Consider the following 19,367-nt stretch of genomic DNA (forward strand, 5'->3'; position numbering starts at 1 on the left):
CTCACAAATGTCGAACTATAGTGATAAGCTCAAACTCCTGAATCAATGTCACGAACTCAACCACCTTCAAAATGATGCCAAGATGAAGTAGAGTCAGATCCACAAGCTCTCCTTTGCTCCAAGCTCCTTGTAATTCAAGCCTTCTAGGAGTCGAGGTGTTATAATTCTCCCCCACTTGAATTAGACTTCGTCCTCGAAGTCTGCTGCGGCGAACAATTCTGGATAGTGCTCCTGCATCTCTGCCTCCGGCTCCCACGTCCACTCGGATCCCCTCTGGTGCTCCCATTGTACCTTTACCAAGGGTACTTCCTTGTTTCGTAGAACCTTTACCTTCCTCTCAAGAATAGCCACTGGCCTCTCCACGTAATTCAGGCTCTCATCGACCTGAATATCATCTAGTGACACTACTGCCTCCTCATCCTGAATGCACTTCCGCAACTGTGAGACATGGAAAGTGTTGTGGATCTAACTAAGTTCCTCAGGGAGATCTAGTCTATACGCCACCTTGCCAACTATAATGCCTGGTTCCTAGTATGCATTTAACTTTATTATTTCATTTATTTTGGAAGGGCTACTCGACAAGTGGGTGGCCCTAACTCGTCGAGTAGAAGGCGGAATATGCGCGGGTTTTAAATGAGCTACTCGACGAGTCGAAGTCCTGACTCGACGAGTAGGACAGTCTGGATGAAACCCTAATCTTTAGGGTTTGCACCCTATTTAAGCATCATATCTAGCCTCCATCACCTCCAAACCCTAATCAACCTTGAGTGATCTTGAGCTATTTCCTTGTCATTATTGTGATTTAAAGCTAGAAGAAGGAAGCAAAGCTTGGAGTTGCAGAAGGAAGGTTAAAGATCCAGAGCTAAGGACTCATTTCTGTCTTGATAGAGGCATAAAGCTTATACCTTGGCTTCTATTCACTTAGATCTTCATTTGAGCTTGTATGTTGTCATTTTTGGGCCATTTCCAAGATCATTCCAAGATTTGAACTCTTGGGGATGAAAGGACTTCAGATCTGGGCACTCTTGAGCTTTAGGAGCTCAAAGTTGCCACCTTTATTCAGCCATGGCCTTATTCCATGGCTTAGACCTTCATTGTAGCTTGTGGTGGATGTTTTCGCTTCATAACACCATGCATGCACGTAAAGTTAGCAACTTTACATGTAATGCTAACCTAAGGAGTCCAGATCTACTAGTTGGAAGCATTGGAATTGATTAGAATCGACTGTATGGATTTGGCATATGGGGGACTCGACGAGTTGTTCTTGTGACTCGGCGAGTCAGGTCGCGAACCCCTAATCCTTTTTCTGGGTTAAGTGAAATCATTGAGTCTAGAAGATGACTCGGTGAGTTGGGAAAGATTAGGACTCGGAAGCTAAAGAACTCGACGAGTCCAAGGAGGGACTCGAAGAGTTAAAGTTGTTGTGTCCCGATTATATGACAGGAAGAACTCGACGAGTCTGGGAAGGGACTCGACGAGCTGACTCGGTTGACCACGAGTCTGAGTAGTGCATGAACTCGCCGAGTTGTGAGATAACTCGACGAGTTGGGGTTGACTGAGAGTTGACCTTGACTTTGACCTGGGTGTTGCGTTTGACCAATGGGTAAAATGGTCATTTTACCCTGAGAAGGATTATCAGATTTTGATTAAGTGTATTATGTAGTTGACAGCCGGGGAGTCGTCGAAGCAATCGTCATGAAACATCCCAAAAAATACAGTCCAAAATTTTCATTTTTAATTCAATAATAAAACCATAAATATCCTCATCATATAAAAATCATAAGTCATGTATCAAAGTCACATATCAAAATATATCAGAGAATAAACATCCCAGGCTAAACAAATGGTGTGTGCACTGCAATCTTCCCGAGCTCCACTTTTGAAAACTGAAGTACCTGAAACCAAAACTGAAAACTGTAAGCACGAAGCTTAGTGAGTCTCCCCAAACTACCACATACCATACACATAATCACGTAACTCGGGCCTTGCCCACTGCATCGGGCCTTGCCAGGCATCGGACCGTAATCCGATACACTTATAAACATATCAATAATTCATATAACATAAACACATAACATAAACATAACTTTGGGACTCCGCCCAGCTGCATCGGGCCCCACCCGGCATTCGACCACATCGGGCATCAGACCCCGTCCGGCATCGGGATTTCCCCAGCATCGGGCTTTCCCCGGCATACATACAACACATCATAAACAGATAACATAAGCATATAACTTTCATCGGGCTTGCCCCGGCATCGGGCTTGCCCCGGTATACAACATATCATATAACATATAAGCTAACATGCATCGGGCTTACCCCGGCATCGAACCGAAACCTGGAACACATAACACATAACATATAAACTAACATGCATTGGGCTAACCCCGGCATCGGACCGAAGCCCGGAACACATAACACATAACATGCATGAATCACAAACACATCAAGCATACATATACTCTTCTCGGGACCGCCCCGGCATTGGACCGTAGTCCGGAACTACTAATCATCTAAAGGGGTCGGCATTGTGGCCTTAGACTCGTTCCTACTGGAAGAGGACTCACCTCACACTGCTGAAGTCCCGCTGACAAAACCCTAGCTGCTGGATGACAGATTCCCGAATCTGTCAACATCAAAATAACACCCAATTAATGATTGGGTTCCAACACATATCCATAAATCCATGCTTGGGGTAAAAGACTACTTTACCCCTAACTTAGCTTGACTCAAGCCCAAGGCCCAATCCCAATGCCCAAATGTCTAATAATGAACCAAGGCCCAACTATGGCCCAATTTTACAAATTGGGCCCAAACCTCTACATGGTCTTGCCTTAAGGCCCAACCATTTATTCTTGATCCAATACTTGACATTCTGATGGCCCAATATCTCATAATCATCAAGGCCCAGACTATGGCCCACCTATGGCCCAATTTTCCAAATTAGGCCCAAACCCTCATATGGGCCTTATCCCAAACCCCATCTAAATATTCTAGTCCATATGATTATTCTTGGATGGCCCATTATTGGCCCAATTACCAAAACCCAATAGGAAGGCCCAACTTAAGTTCCAAACAAGATTAGGGTTTTTACATAAAATGACGATTAGGGTTAAGTGTTTCTTGCTTAACCCATTAAGGACTTAATCCATTAAGTCCATCACTCTACTAGATAAATCATATTGTGTGATTGGGTGTAATTCATAATCCTATTCCAATGGCCCAAATGTGGGTCCCGATAAGTCCAAGGCCCATATATCCAAAATTAGGGTTTTCTAAACCCTAATTAGGGTTTCCAACCCAATCATAGCCCAATAGGCCCAAAACTAAGTCTCTAGATCCATTAGGGTTTCATTAGGCCCATTAGGGTTTCACTAGGCCCATTAGGGATTCGTTAGTCGGGCACCACCCACTACCACCTCGGGTAGTGGTGGTCAACGGCGGCTCACTATGGCTTCCATGGTTTCTAGTCCATTTTGTCCAAGCATCCAACAAGCAACTACATGCAAGCAAAAGCACACCGCCACCCAACACGGCGGTTGGTGGCGGCAGGAGGCGGCAGCCACCACCCTACGGTGGTGGTTTTGAGTTTTCATTTCATTATTCCGACACTATTACACTTTACAACACAAATCCCAATAACACACACACTCACTAACATAAACCCACACACACAACCACTCTAGTGGTGGCCGGCGGTGGCACATGGTGGCAGCCACCACCTCACGGTGGTGGAGGTAGTTTTTCTCGGGTTTTTCCGGCCAAGGTAATACATACAGCAATAATACATCACACACACCTAAACACATGGCAGAACATGCGCACAGCCACCCATTACGGTGGCTGGTGGCGACAGAAAGTGGCAGCAGACGGCGGCCACCATGGCTGGCGGCCATGGTAGTTACGTTCCTCGATCTCCGGTCGGCATCATATGCACAATACATCTTGCTTCCATCAGCACCCATCTCCAAGCACAATCCAACACCACAACTCCTAAACTAGCGACTAGGCGGCTGAAACAATTTGAAACGGCGACCAAAGGCCATTTCTGGCGGCAACAGTAGCGGTCCGGGACGGTGGTCATAGCAAGAACATACCACCGGAGGAAAGGGGAAGAATGGTGTACCGTGAGCAACAGAAAAAGTGGCAGTAGAGGTTTAGTCCTCACTTAAGTGAAAAGGAGAAGCCGACGTTGCTGAGGACGGCAGTCGGACGTCCGGCGGTCATGCGAGCTGCACACAGCGTCTCCGGTAGCGGCACAGTGGCGGCGGCGTCCAATGGAAAGGCAACGGCCATGCTAGACGATCCCGGCGACCCACAGATTCAACCTCAACGTGAGGCTCTTCATTGTTGTCGGCTGAACGCAGACGATTGACTTGGGTCGGCGACACCGGTGGGCTAAGATGTTGCGGCGGCCGGAGGCTAGGAATGCAAGGTTGGCGGCGGCTGGAACGAGAGTGGTGAAGATGGCGGTTGTAACCATCCTTTAGCGTTAGGGTTTGGACTAAGAAACCATTGGTTATATACCCCGTCCATATCACATCTTTTCCATAATTACAATTATGGTCCCTCCCCATAGGATATTTTCAAATTTAATCCAATATTTACCCTTTCTACCCTGGCTTTGGAAAACTCCTTCAAATTAAATATGATATTTACCCCTCAGCCCCCAGCTTCCAAAAATCTTTTCAAATAAATCCGGAATTTATACTTTGACCCCCGAATAATCCAATTTATAACATTTGGCTCCCCAAAACCAACACCCCACTAAATATTATGGATTTTAAGGCCACAATTCATATTAATTTAATCTTTTTATTTATTTACTAAACGGGGTGTTACACGTCAGAGATTCTTCACTCGAGTTTCAACAGTCAGCCTTAGGAGGTGAGTTTTCTCCAATAGGAACGGGTCTAAGGCCATAATGTCGTCTCGTTTAGATGTTAGTAGTTCCGGGATATGGCCCGATGCTGGGCACGGCCCGATGTAGGTTATATGCTTTCCGGATTACGATCCGATGCCGGGGCGGTCCCGAGGAATGTTTATGTATGCTTGATGTCTTTGTGATTCTTGCATGTTATGTGTTATGTGTTCCGGGATTCGGTCCGATGCAGGGGTAATCCCGATGTATGTTAGTCTATATGTTATGTGTTCCGGGCTTCGGTCCGATGTTGGGGCAAGCCTGATGTATGTTAGTCTATATGTTATGCGTATTGTGTTCCGGACTCCAGTCCGACGTCGGGGCAAGCCCGGTGATTGTTTATATGCTCATGTTATATGCATATGTTATTTGTTATGCTATGTTGTATGTATGCCGGGGCAAGCCCAATGTCGGACGAGGTCCGATGGCCGATGCGGTCGGATGCCGGGTAAGCCGATGTCGGGTTCATCCCGATGTAGCTGGGCGGAGTCCTAAGGTTATGTTATATATTATGTGTATGTTATGTGATAGTTTGGGGAGACTCACTAAGCTTCGTGCTTACAGTTTCAGTTTTGGTTTCAGGTACTTCCACTAGCAAGAGGAAGGGCTCGGGATGATCGCATGGCACACACCACAGTTTCAGCATGGAATTTTTTAGACTCTGATATTTTGCTCATATGATTTGATATAGTATTTGACATGATGTTATGAGATACATGATTATTGATTTTATTTATGATGATGGATGAACTATGGTTTTATTAATGATTTTAAAAAGAAAATTTTGGTCTGTATTTTTGGGATGTTTCACCAACCCTGGTAGTGATCCTGGATGGTACAATATATCGGGGACCCAACTTTCCCCTCTTCCTGAAGCGAATCACACCCTTCCAGGGTGAGACCTTCAGGAGTACCATGTCACCGACCTGAAACTCCAACTCAGATCGGCGCCGGTCGGCATAACTCTTCTGCCGACTCTGCGCAGTCTGCAACCGCTGTCTGATCTGTTGAATCATCTCAGTAGTATGCAAAACTACCTCGGTCTGACCCATCACCCTGTGACCAACCTCGCCCCAACAGACTGGGGTGCGACATCTCCGTCCATACAACAGCTCATAAGGTGGAGCACCAACATTGGAATGAAAGTTGTTGTTATAGGAGAACTCTGCAAGGGGTAGGTAGGAGTCCCAGCTCCCACCGAAGTCAATAACGCAGGCTCTCAGTATATCCTCGAGAGTTTGTATGGTCCGCTCACTCTAGCCGTCCATCTGTGGATGATAGGATGTACTGAAGTGCAGCCGTGTGCCCAGTTCCTTGTGGAACTTCTGCCAGAAACGGGAGATGAACCGAACATCGCGGTTTGAGACAATAGAGACAGGCACCCCATGGTGAGCACGATCTCGCGGATATACACTTCGGCCAGCTTCTCGGTCGATGAACTCTACCGTATCGCTAAAAAATGGGCGTTCTTGGTCAATCGATCCACGATGACCCAAATAGCATCGAAGCCTTTCGCCGTCCTCAGCAGCTTGGTGATAAAATCCATCGTGATATGTGCCCACTTCTACATGAGAACCTCTAGAGGCTGCAGCTTGCTATCCGGCCTCTGGTGCTTGGCCTTGACCATCCTGCAGGTCAGGCACCTCTCCACGTACCAAGCAATTTCTCGCTTCATACACGGCTACCAGTAACTCAATCGTAAATCTTGGTACATCTTGGTGGCCCCGGGTGAATAGAGAAGCAAGACTTATGAGCCTCCTCCAATATAGTCTGTCTGACCCCACCCGACATCGGAACCCAGACCCGACCACAACGGGTCAATAATCCCCGGCTATCGTGCACAAACTGGGTGTTCTCACCCCTAATCCTCTCACGCTTCCAATTCTCTTGTCGCATACCCTCAGCCTGAGCTTCCCTGATCAAACTGAAAGGATCCCTTTCTAAACTTTCGTATTTCTGAAAGACCCAAACTTTCATACTTGACAATTGTTACTCCAAAACATGCTACATGCATATTCACAAATAATATTTTACATTGATAACTTGTTTACAAACGACTGGATACAAACCGACTAAGTTTTAATATTTTACATAACTACCCAGGATATTGTAATTTTATACAAACATAAACTGAAGTACAAAAGTAATATTACAAACTATTCTAAATCTTCCAACAATATACTATCATACTGCTTATTTATCTCCTGCAATTGTTAAACATAGAGAGGGGTAAGCGGTGACGCTTAGTGAGTTCAATAATAGATACAATATAACGTTATGCCATATATACACTTCAATATGGCAGAAGCAAGGAGGAACAAGGAACAACAAAGGCATATGTGAATAATGCGAAAAGCTTTCCATATCAATCAATGAGACATAACAATTTCCATACTTGATATACAATCAATAAAGTTTCAGCACAAGTGGCACAGAAAATACTCATGAATATCATTTTGCTAGAATATTCAGGCTTTCAGCCTTATCTTCGCATACTGCCGAAGCCAAAGTGATGCCTATGTCATACACTTCATGGTCAATGGTACATACCAATACCCAAGTGATGCCTATGTCATACACTTTGTGGTCAGAGGTATAGCCTTGCTATAAAAATAGTAGAAATAATAACACGAGATGATAACATGGAAAAAGCACATAGCACATATAACACATAACATACAATTGTTCCTATATATTAAACTCACCGTGAAATAACCGGGGGTAAAAATAGTAAATTGGGCAGCACTTCGGCTCTAAATATAACTTCCTTCGTTGAAAACCAGGAGATTTAATGAAAACCGGGCCCTGCGAGAGTTGGGCTTCAAAACTGAAAAGATAAAATTTTCAGGGTCTCCGGGCACTTCGGGACGTATTTCGAGCGTTAAAATTAATATCGGGGCTTCAGGGGAAGTCGGAATGTGAGAAATATAGGTTAAGGGGTGAAATTTGCCAATTTTCTAACATTTTCTCGGGAGGGTTCGCAGGCACTATTTATAGTGCGAAGGTTGTCCGAGATCGGACGTGTGGCAGCAGGAGAAGCGAAGCGCGTGGCAGCAGCGAGGGGCTCCGGGTGGCTTCGCATGCGAGGGGCCAGCGAGGCTCGGAAGGACACGCGGCTCGTGTGAGAGCTCGCCACCGAAGCCATAAGTGTCGTCAGCTGATTGGACCAAAGCTCGGATACGTGAGGATCGACGACACGCGTCGGCTGCTGCGCGGGTGACTCACCGTCGTCGGATACGTGGCATGCTTATCGCGAAAATTCTCGAAATTGCACCCAAACCTTCTAAAATCCATAACTTTCGCATACGGGCTGCGTTTTTGAAGTTCTTTATATGTACGCGTAGGCGGGAATATAATCTACAACTTTTGTTTAGACTTCGTCGGCTAATTTTGATTTTATTTTTAATATTACTATTTTTAACAGACTGGGACAGGAAAATCCGTTAAAAATTCATAACTTCTTCATCCGAAGTCCGTTTTCGTCTGTGTTTTTACCGTTGTACTACTATTGACAAGACCTTCGATTCTCGTTTAGGTTGTGTTTGCTAAAAAATCACTCGATCTAAAATTCGAGTTTTTAGCTGTCTACTGCTAAGCTGAAACTTAGAAAAATTATAACTCCCTCATACGAAGTCAGATTTTGGCGTTCTTTTTATCAAAATTCTCGGTTTAAAAAATACTACGACTTTCGTTTAGATCACCAAGGCTAAAAAGTAGTTCATCAAAAACTCACTTTTTACGTCATTCGGCGCCGTGCCGGTTTTGTCGCGGATCTTCGATTGGTCATAACTTCTTCGTTATAACTCGGATTTCTATGAGGTTTTCGCCTAAATGTTTCTAACGAGATTCTTTACAACTTTAAATAATAAAACTTTACTTATTTCAAATTTTATATTTTCGCTAAATTTCACTATTTGGCTTTTAATTGGAATCTCATAAGACTTCCAATATTTTCTGAGTGATTCTAAACATAGTTTTACTCCAATTCTAGTAAAAACTATCCATTAGAACTCAACACTCAATTTCACATAATATTTCATAATATTATTCTCTTTTATAATTTACAATACACGATTTCAAAATGTGTATGTTACAAATACCTCCTCCTTTTGAGGATTTCGTCCCCGAAATCACAACGATTAAAACAAAGGGGGATACTTCGCTCTTATTTCATTCTTATTCTCCCAAGTATAATTTGGGCCTCGATACTCCACTTCTTTATTACATAGATTAGTCGTTCATTCGTTTACGATCTTTTCAGGTTTTTCTACATATCTTAACTTATTATCCAATTTCTCTTAGGATAACGGAATCTTTTTCATCATATACGCTCAAGCATTTGCACAGATAACTTACATGAAATACATCATGAATACTTGCCAAATCTTCAAGCAATTCCAAGCGGTATGCTTGTTTACCAATCCTCTGGATGATTTTGAAAAGACCAACAAATCTAGGACTTAGTTTTCCTTTCTTCCCAAATCGCATAATGCCTTTCCATGGGAATACCTTCAGCATTACGAATTCATCCACCTGGAGTTCTATAGGTCGTTTTCTCTTTACTGCATAGGACTTTTGTCGATCTTGGGCCGCTTTTATTCTTTCTCGTACAATTGGAATCTTATCAGTGGTGTCTTGAATCATTTCAGGACCACCAAGGATTTTCTGTCCTACTTCACTCCAACATAATTGAGTACGACATCTACGACCATATAATGCTTCATATGGTGGCATTTTGATTGAAACGTGGTAACTATTGTTATATGAAAATTCGACAAGTGGTAAATACTTATCCCAGTTACCACCGAACTCCAAGACACATGCACGAAGCATATCTTCTACAGTTTGGATTGTTCTCTCCGTCTGACCATTTGTCCGGGGATGATAAGTTGTGCTGAGAGCAACACGAGATCCCAATTCACGTTGCATACTCGCCCAAAAGTGAGAAGTGAAGCAAGTATCACGATCGAAAATAATCTTTAGTGGCACACCATGTCTTGCCACAACTTCGTCTAAGTAAACTTGTGTGTATTTCTCCATTGGAGTCGTTTCATGTATGGCGAGAAAATATGCACTCTTAGTCAGCCGGTTGACAATTATCCAAATGTTATTATTCTATATAACAGTCTTTGGCAATTGGAGCAGCATTAGGTATAAGATCAATTCGGAATTCTACTTGCCTATCCGAGGGTAGTTCAGGCAATTCGTCGGGGAAAACATCAGGGTATTCATTAATGACGGGATTATCAATTACAGTTTTCTTCCCCTCTTTTGAGATATCAACTGTATAAACCGGATAAGTAGAATATCCCTTCGATATAAATTTACGAGTTTTTAAGAAAGAAATTATTATTTTCACCATAGACATAAATAGAATCTTCCCTTTCGATAGGGATGAGTACTATCTTTTCGTAGCACAAGAATTTTGCGCGGTTCTTTGACAACCGATCTATGCCAAGAATAATATCAAAGTTGGGCAAGGAGATAGGAATTAGGTTAGCAAGAAGATTATAACCTTCAATTCCAATGACACTATCTCTATACACTTTATCAACAAGTAATGATAGACTTCCTATGTTATCTATATGAAATGATTGGACAAATGCGTAACAAGCGATTTGAAAAGAATATTTGAATTCTCAAGACACAAAAGAATCTGAGGCATGGGAATCAAATAAGATGTGAACAGGTCTAGATTTGACGAGAAATGTACCAGTCACAATATTCAGGTTCTCGCGTGCCTCTTCTACGGTAATCTGGAATACACAGCTTTTAGCTTTTGGCACCTCCTCCTTTTTAGTTGGAGTACTCTTTGATTGTTGAATGGCAACTTGACTCCCCGCCATTTGACTAGTAAGAGTAGGGCAGAAACGTTTCTTGTGGCCAGTAACACCACATAGCAAGTCACATCTCTAGCTAATGATTGCTCAATCCTTTAATGAAGATCGTTATATTTCTATCGACTACCTCAACCATCTACTTCTTCAATATTCCTACTGAAGTTTCGTCACTATACAAGACATGGTTCTCAGAACTAATCAACTCCTTTCGCGGATTTATACTAATCGGACTCGATTCTTTATGACCACTAAGGTTCGAATAGAAATCGTCTCCTTTGTCATCACTGAAAAAAAGGTAATGACATACTTGAACAAGAACGAGATCAATTATTAGCTTCTTGGTAACCTTGATACTTTCCCTGATCCAAGTGTGAGTCATGTGCTTCCAGTAGTATAGGCCTCTACTACTATTCACACCTACTCATACTCGTCCCAAGTATTGTCTTGCAGTTTCCAAGTCATCATTCAAAATCACAAAGCAACTTATCACACATGAACGTGTTCAAACAAGTACTTATGACAATTTCTCCTAGACTCAATTAGGGATTTCACATTTCTATCAAACATATCTTAGATTTCCTATACTCGCCTTCTAAGATTCTTCTCATGCATATGCTCGATTTAGTATATCCTAATACTTTTTCATAGGTCGATAGAAATTTTACTTCCATTTCTTCATATAAATTCTTTCTCGGGTAGTATCTACTCTGCAAGATACACTATACCAGAATTTACTCTAGCAGCATGGAGACAAACGGTTTTCAACTACTTGCATCATCTTCTAACTCATGTAATTCACCATGCACATTTGTTCATTTCATTATCCATCCATGACATCGTCATTCCTGTATCTGAGTAAGTCTTCTTCTCATGGGTGTATCTTTTAAGTCTACTTCATAGGAATCTATCCTAGGAAATCCGCATTACAGCTGCATCTCAGCATGTTCTACTAGCTTCAACTTGATACTCTATCATTCCTAACTACAACATCTCTTCTCATATAATAATATGAGTGTATAACTTCTTCAACTAAGTACTCTACCTTACTCTAACAAGTAAGCCACTCAGCCTTTTCACAACCAAATAACCTATTTCACCATCCTAATCATGTATGTTAAAGTCGGCTTAACACACAATGGAATTTCTATAAGGATGTGATAAAAGTCGCTTTGTATTATTAAATTCTAAGTCTGAGCATCCTATATAGGGTTACTACTTGAACTACATACTACATCACAAAGTCTTGGCCTATTGAGTCTAAAAACTTCATTAGCCTTTCCTTTGATCTTCATTTAATTCTTGTAAATCTTGTACCACATTAATTTCAATACTGTCGAAGTATTTATCACCATCTTCGGTTCTTCCGACTCTATAAACAATCACTGCTTCAATCTGGACAGCGGTGGAACAACTTCATGGATTTGTACCAATACATTTATCTTGCCCAAACGTGTTTCGAACGCACATCTTTCTTCCAAAGATGTTATTTTATATCAAACATACTTTAAATGTATAATACCACTCTATTGGTATTAATACACTATTTACGATAACACTTCATATTTATTATTTTATGATATCCCGCGATCGTTTATTTATAAACTTATCAATGTCAACTATCATAAGTCTCTTTTTATCACTTCGAAAAGTTTCTTATCAGTTATAACACGGAAATTTTAGAATCTGGAATACTTAAAATTTCTTCTTCCAGACCAAGGTCGGCAACAGACCTTAAACTCTCTTAAGTAATAGTGTAACATCCCGTTTATAATAAGATAATTAAATAATAAACCCGGAGCCCCGAGAAGTGATTCTTCTATTTTTTTTTATATATTATTATTTTCCAAAACAAATAATAATTAGTGGGGTGTTGGTTTCGGGGTGCCAAATGTTATACTTTTGATTTCCGAGGGTTAAAGAGTAAATATCGGACTTATTCTGAGAAGGATTCTTGAAGCCATGGTAGAAATGGTAAATTATGGATCTTAATTGAGAATAATTTGTAGAGGAGGGGTTGTTTTGTAACTGTTGGGCGTATATTGAAAAGAATTGTGGGAGCAAGGGTTTAAAGGGTAAATTAAGGATTTGTTTTGAAAGACATAGAGGAGGAGGGACTATTCCTGTCATTATGGTTCGAAGTTTGAAAGGGACGGGTATATAGCATTCGCATCCTCGGTAAACCCTAACCCTAGATTCATTGTTCCCAGCCGCCAACTTCACCACCCTTATACCCCCCTCCATCCGGTCGATACCCTCCCTCTCACCCTCAACCGCCGCCATCTCTTCTAGTGAAGCCGGAAGCCACCGAATGACCGCCATTACCACTCTGATGACGGTATTGAAGGCCAACTTTGAGGCTGCTGTTGCTATTTCCTCCATCGACCGTTCCTTTTCACCCCGAGGCGTTGTCCGACTCGCTGTCGTTGTCACCACCGGGTTGCGTCGCCGCCGAGCAACGTCATCGCTGTGCCACCGCCGTTGAAGACGAAGACCACGGTCGGAATGGAAGAATCGTGCCTTCTCTTCTCTCTTCTCCGTTCTGTGTTGCTTCCACATCGCTGGTGCCGCTTCGACGGTTGTTCCGATGCCGCCAGGTCGTCTAGACGCCACACGCCGCTGCGAGGATGATTAAGCATCGGGTGTGTGACGCCATGCTGTGTTGGTCTCTGTGTGAGTTGGTTCTGTCGAACGGAAGGCGTGAAGAACCACCATGGCAGACGACCATAGTGGCTGCCACCGATAATGAGGTTGTTGCCGCTGACCGCCGCTACTGTTCCGCCGTTTACCACCCCGAAGGGCCGTCGTGTTTATGCTTCACGCGGGTTCAAGTGGGCTGCTGCTTCAAGTTCGTGTGGGTGTTTTTCTCTGCTGTAGTTTGTGTATGTGTGTGTGCGGTTTGGTTATTTTGATGTAATTGTAATTGTATCGGAATAATGAAAGAAAAATATAAACCACCACCGTAGGGTGGTGGTTGCCACATCATGCCGCCACCGGCCGCCGTGTCGGGTGGCGGTGTGCTTTGATTGCGTTGGACCTCGTTTGGGGGATGTTTGGACAATTTGGGACCAATGAAACCCTAATGAGCCCAAAGAAATCCTAGTGGGCCCAATGGAACCCTAAGGGGCCAATAAGGCCCAATGTGACCTAAAAGCCCAACCAATGGACTAATAGGCTAGTATTGGGTTGGAAACCCCTAATTAGGGTTTGGAAAACCCTAAGAGCATAAAACCCTAAATGCGGGAATTGTTTGGGACACACGCGAGAATTAATTATTAAACCTAAAATAATAATTAATAATCATTGACAAATTAACCTAAGTCAATATTAAACTTATTGGATTAAGTCCTTAATGGGTTAAGTAAGAAACACTTAACCCTAATCATCATTTCATGTGAAAACCCTAATTTTGGGATTATGGGCTTGGACTTATCGGGACCCACATTTGGGCCATTGGAATGGAATTGTGTATTAAGCCCAATCACACCATATGACTTATTTAGTAAAGTGAGAGACTTAATGGATTATGTCCTTAATGGGTTAAGTGAGAAACACTTAACCCTAGTTGTCATTTTATGTGAAACTCTAATTTCACTTGGGCCTTGAGTTGGGCCTTTCTTTTGGGTTTTGGTAATTGGATTATTAGATGGTCCATAATTGGACCTTTATGATTATGTGATATTGGGGCATAGGAATTGGACTGGAATAATTGGATGGGCCTTAAGGAAAGACCATGTAGAGGTCTGGGCCCAATTTGGAAAATTGGGCCATAAGTTGGGCTTTGGCCCATTACTTGACTTTTGGGATTTTGGAGTATAAGTTGGAATTTGAGCTTGAAACCCAATTATTAATTGGGTATTGTTTGATGTTGACAGTTCGGAAATCTGTCAATCAGCAGCTGGAGTGTATCTGCGGGACTTCAGCAGTGCCAGGTGAGTTCTCCTCACTATATCAACAGGGTCTACGGCACCAAGGTCGTCCATTTATGATTGTATCCTGGTTTTGGGATGTTGTTATGCTATGTGATCTGTTAGACCTGTATGGTTATCTGTATATATGTTAGTGACCTGGTTAGGTCGGTATCCTGGTTATAGGATGTTGCTAGGCTATGTGATCTGTTAGATCCGTATGATTATCTGTATATATGTTAGTGACCTGGTTAGGTCGGTATCCTGATTATAGGATGTTGCTATGCTATGTGATCTGTTAGATCCGTATGATTATCTGTACATATGTTAGTGACCTGGTTAGGTCAGTATCCTGGGCATAGGATGATGCTATGCTATTTGATCTGTTAGATCGGTTGACTGTTATATATGCTAGCATATGATATGTATGTGCACATGTTTGTTTGATTGGGGGTTTGGGTTGAGGCGGTCCTGCTTTGTGCTGAAGGTCAACATACCCAGGGCGGTCCGGATAGACTACAAACCCAGGAGGGTATGATAGTCACACCGAAGGCCCGGCGAGCGGTCCGGATAGGCTGAAGGCCCTACGAGGCGGTCCAGACATGTCGAAGGCTCGGAGAGCGATCCAGATAGACTGAAGGCATGCGAGGCGGTCCAGTCAGGCTGAAGGCTCATTATGCATGTTGTTCTGTATTTGTATTGATATGATATTTGTTCTGGTTAGTATGTTACCAGAATGTATTGACAGCTTAGACTTATGAGCTTCATCAAAAATCTTCCGTCTTAATCCACCAATCTTTGGAATCCATAGCTGATTCTTGAATATTTTCAGTCCTCGTGGATCATCAAATAAAATATCAACATAATGTATCATCCCTTCTTTCTTCACATTTGCTGGCTTTAAGGCCTCTACTTTCCATTTCTCTAGTTCATCAAGAATAGTGAACTTTACTGTAGTGTGAGTGATAACATAACACACACTATTACAATAAACCTTCCTGCTAAGTGCATCGGCAACTACATTGGATCTTCCAGGATGATACAGGTATTCACAATCATAGTCTTTGATCAGCTCCATGGCTCGCTGTTGTCTCATATTCAAAGTTTGTTGACTGAATATATACTTGAGACTTTTGTGGTTGGTAAACAATTGGCATTTTGTACCAAAAACATAATGTCTCCAGAGTTTTAGGGCAAATACTACTGCAGCGAGTTCGAGGTCATGGGTGGGATAATTCTTTTCATAATCTTTCAGTTTTCTTGAGGCATAGGCTATCACTTTACCGCGTTGCATCAACACACAACTGAGTCCCAATCTTGAAGCATCGCTATACACAGAAAAATCATTATCACCTTCTGGAAGGGATAAGATCGGAGCATGAGTCAAAAGATCTTTTAGAGTTGAGAAAGCTTTTTCTTGGGCTTCACCCCATTCGAACTTTACTTCCTTTCATGTAAGACTCGTGAGAGGTACAGCTATACACGAAAAATCTTTAATGAATCTCCGGTAATATCACACGAGACCTAAGAAACTGCGAATTTCAAAAGCATTACGATGCGCTTCCCAATTCTAAATGGCTTCAATTTTGATAGGATCTATGGATATATCGTCACCAGAAATCACATGGCCGAGAAATTGAACTTGGCGAAGCCAAAATTCACATTTCGAGAATTTAGCATATAATTTCTCCTTTCGAAGAAGTTCTAATATTTCACGAATATGAATGGCATGCAGATTCAGACTTGGAATAAATTAGAATATCGTCAATGAATACGATGACAGATCTATCGAGCATTGGACAACATACCCGATTCATCATATCCATGAATACGGTAGGAGCATTTGTCAAACCGAATGGCATGACAAGGAATTCAAAATGCCCATAACGAGTACGAAAAGCAGTCTTCGGAACATCCTGCTCATGTACTTTCAACTGATGATAGCCAGATCTCAAATGAATCTTCGAGAAATAGCTAACACCCTGAAGTTGATCAAATAAATCGTCAATGCGAGGTAGTAGGTACTTGTTCTTGATAGTCACTTTATTTAGCTCACGGTAATCAATACATATTCACATCGAACCGTCTTTCTTCTTGACAAACAATACTGGAGCACCCCAAGGAAAGGTACTCGGTCGAATAAAGCCTTTGTCAAGTAATTCCTGCAGTTGGATCATTATTTCCTTCATTTCAGCTGGCGCAAGACGATAAGGAGTCTTTGCAATCGGAGCAGCACCAGGTACAAGATCGATTCGGAATTCTACTTGCCTGTCCGGAGGAAGTCCAGGCAAATCATCAGGGAAAACATCAGGATATTCGTTAACAACTGGAACATCATTTACAGTTTTCTTCTCTTCTTTTGAGATATCAACTGTGTAGGCCAGATAGATAGGGCACCCCTTCGATATAAATTTACGAGTTTTTAGGAAAAAGATGATTTTTAAGATTTTGAGTCTTTCTTCACCGTAGACATAAATAGGATCTTCCCCTTCAATAGGAATGTGTACTATCTTTTCGTAACACAAGAGTTCCGCGTGGTTCTTTGACAACCAATCCATGCCGAGAATAATATTAAAGTTGGGCAAGGAGATACGAATCAGATTAGCAAGAAAATTATAGCCTTCAATTTCTACGAAGCAATCCCTATAGATTTTATCAGCAAGTAATGATATACTTCCCGTAGTATCTACGTGAAATGGTTGCGCGAGTGCATAGTAAGCAATTTGAAAAGAATGCGCAAATTCATGAGACACAAAAGAATCTGAGGCACCAGAATCAAATAAGATGTGAGCAGGTCTAGAGTTGACAAGAAATGTACCCGTCACAACATTCGGGTCCTCGCGTGCCTCCTCTGTGGTAATCTGAAATGCACGGCCCTTAGCTTTTGGCACCTCCTCCTTTTTAGTCGGAGTACTCTTTGGTTGTTGAACAGGAGCTTGACTCTCGCTGGTTGTTGAACAGAAGCTTGACTTCCCGCCACCTGGCTAGTAAGGGTAGGACAGAAGCGCTTCCTGTGGCCAGTAATACCACAAGCAAAGCATGTAACACTCTTCATCGGGCAAACGGGATTTATGTGGCCCATTTCTCCACATCCATAATAGATCACCGATTCTTTTTCTGTTCTGCATTGGCCCTGGTGATTCTTTCCACATTTTTGCCACGACAGTGACTGAAGAGAAAAAGATTATGACCTACCACGGCCATGAGAGGTATTATGAGATTGCACTTGTTTACCGGGATCAGTTCGAATAGATTGAGCTGGTGGAATAGAGGAAACAGGAACAGTTCGATCAATACGTGGATGCTTCGGAACAGAAAAAGTGGCACCACGTATTTCCAAGTCATGTTCATGCTTTCGAGAATACTCAACAACTTTTTCAAATGACAGAACATCCCGATTAGCCACGAAATCGCGGATTTCATACCGTAGTCCATCCAGGAATAACTAAATTTTATCGTCTTCAGTTGGAATATACTTCGCAGCAAACCGTGCTTTTTGATTGAATTGAGTTTCATAATCAATCACAGTCATTCCTCCCTGTTTAAACTCGAGGAATTCTTTCTCCAATCTTCTCCTCATGTCCCGAGGACAATACTTTCCTAGCAAGCGAGTTTTGAACATTTCCCAAGATAAATTCTCTTGGTCATACTCATTGAGAGCTTCGAAGGTTGCTTCCCACCAGACTAGGGCTTCTCCAATGAGCATTGCAGAAGCATAATTAGCCTTGTCCTCATTAACCACATGAGAAATACGGAATACTTTTCTGTGTTCTGGATCCATGTAAGAACAACAATAGGATTAAGAACACCTGAAAACTCCGTAGCACCACTACTCTTGAAATTTTTTAATGAGGGACGATTCGCCTTTTCTCTGGAAGATTCTCCAGTGGCTTTCTCTTTGCCTTTATCATTATTCTTATTGTGTTCTTCTAGAGTCTATCGAATAACACCAGTAAGTTTATCCATAAGTCGCTCCTCACGATGGGATACTGGAGTGTCTCCTTCATCAAGACGAGGATCTCCACCCACCTCTGGCGTATGGCTACTTACCTGTTCAGCCATTGCTCTGAAATTTGGAGCAACATAGTATTTTAGAATATTAGGATTTATTATTACCTAATACTTTACTTAAGTCTTTCCTATGGTTTGTATCCATATACTTATAATGAATCTGTTCATATATTGAACTTCCGACGGTTTAAGTCTAAATACCAATCCATGATATTTAGTTCGCTTAAACTAGTGCTCTGATACCATGATTGAAAGAACCCCTTTCGATAAAAACTACATCATAATCCTCCAAAACATGCTACATGCATATTCATAAAGCAATATTTTACATTGATAATTTAATTACATAGACTGGATACAAACCGACTATTAAGATTTTTACAAAGTTTTAGATATTACATAATTTCCCAGGAATTTATATACTAAATACAAAAGCTATAATATTATCTATTCTACATCTTCTACCAGTACAAAACTATACTGGATGCTTATCGTCTGCAATAATTAAACACTGAGAGGGATAAGCGGGTGACGCTTACTGAGTTCAGTAACAGTTAAAATATAACGCTATGCCGTATACATATCAATATGACAGAAGCAAAGAGGGACAAAGAACAACAAAGACATATGTGTATCATATGACAGACTTTCCATATCAACCAACAATTTGATTCAATGATTTACAATCAG

At 41.9% G+C, this 19,367-nt stretch overlaps 1 long non-coding RNA gene across 1 annotated transcript; it reads left to right on the forward strand.

Moving 5' to 3' along the window:
* The first annotated feature begins 12,965 nt into the window (after window positions 1-12,965).
* LOC145125905 (uncharacterized) lies at window positions 12,966-15,175 on the forward strand. Its single transcript, XR_013716213.1, has 3 exons — window positions 12,966-13,612; window positions 14,634-14,690; window positions 15,154-15,175. It is a non-coding gene; the product is annotated as an uncharacterized LOC145125905 (long non-coding RNA).
* Window positions 15,176-19,367: the final 4,192 nt, after the last annotated feature.

The sequence above is a fragment of the Lactuca virosa genome, chromosome 7 (genome assembly GCF_052849685.1).
Source record: "Lactuca virosa cultivar CGN04683 chromosome 7, Lactuca_virosa_CGN04683_v6, whole genome shotgun sequence".
In the NCBI taxonomy this organism is placed as follows: domain Eukaryota; kingdom Viridiplantae; phylum Streptophyta; class Magnoliopsida; order Asterales; family Asteraceae; genus Lactuca; species Lactuca virosa.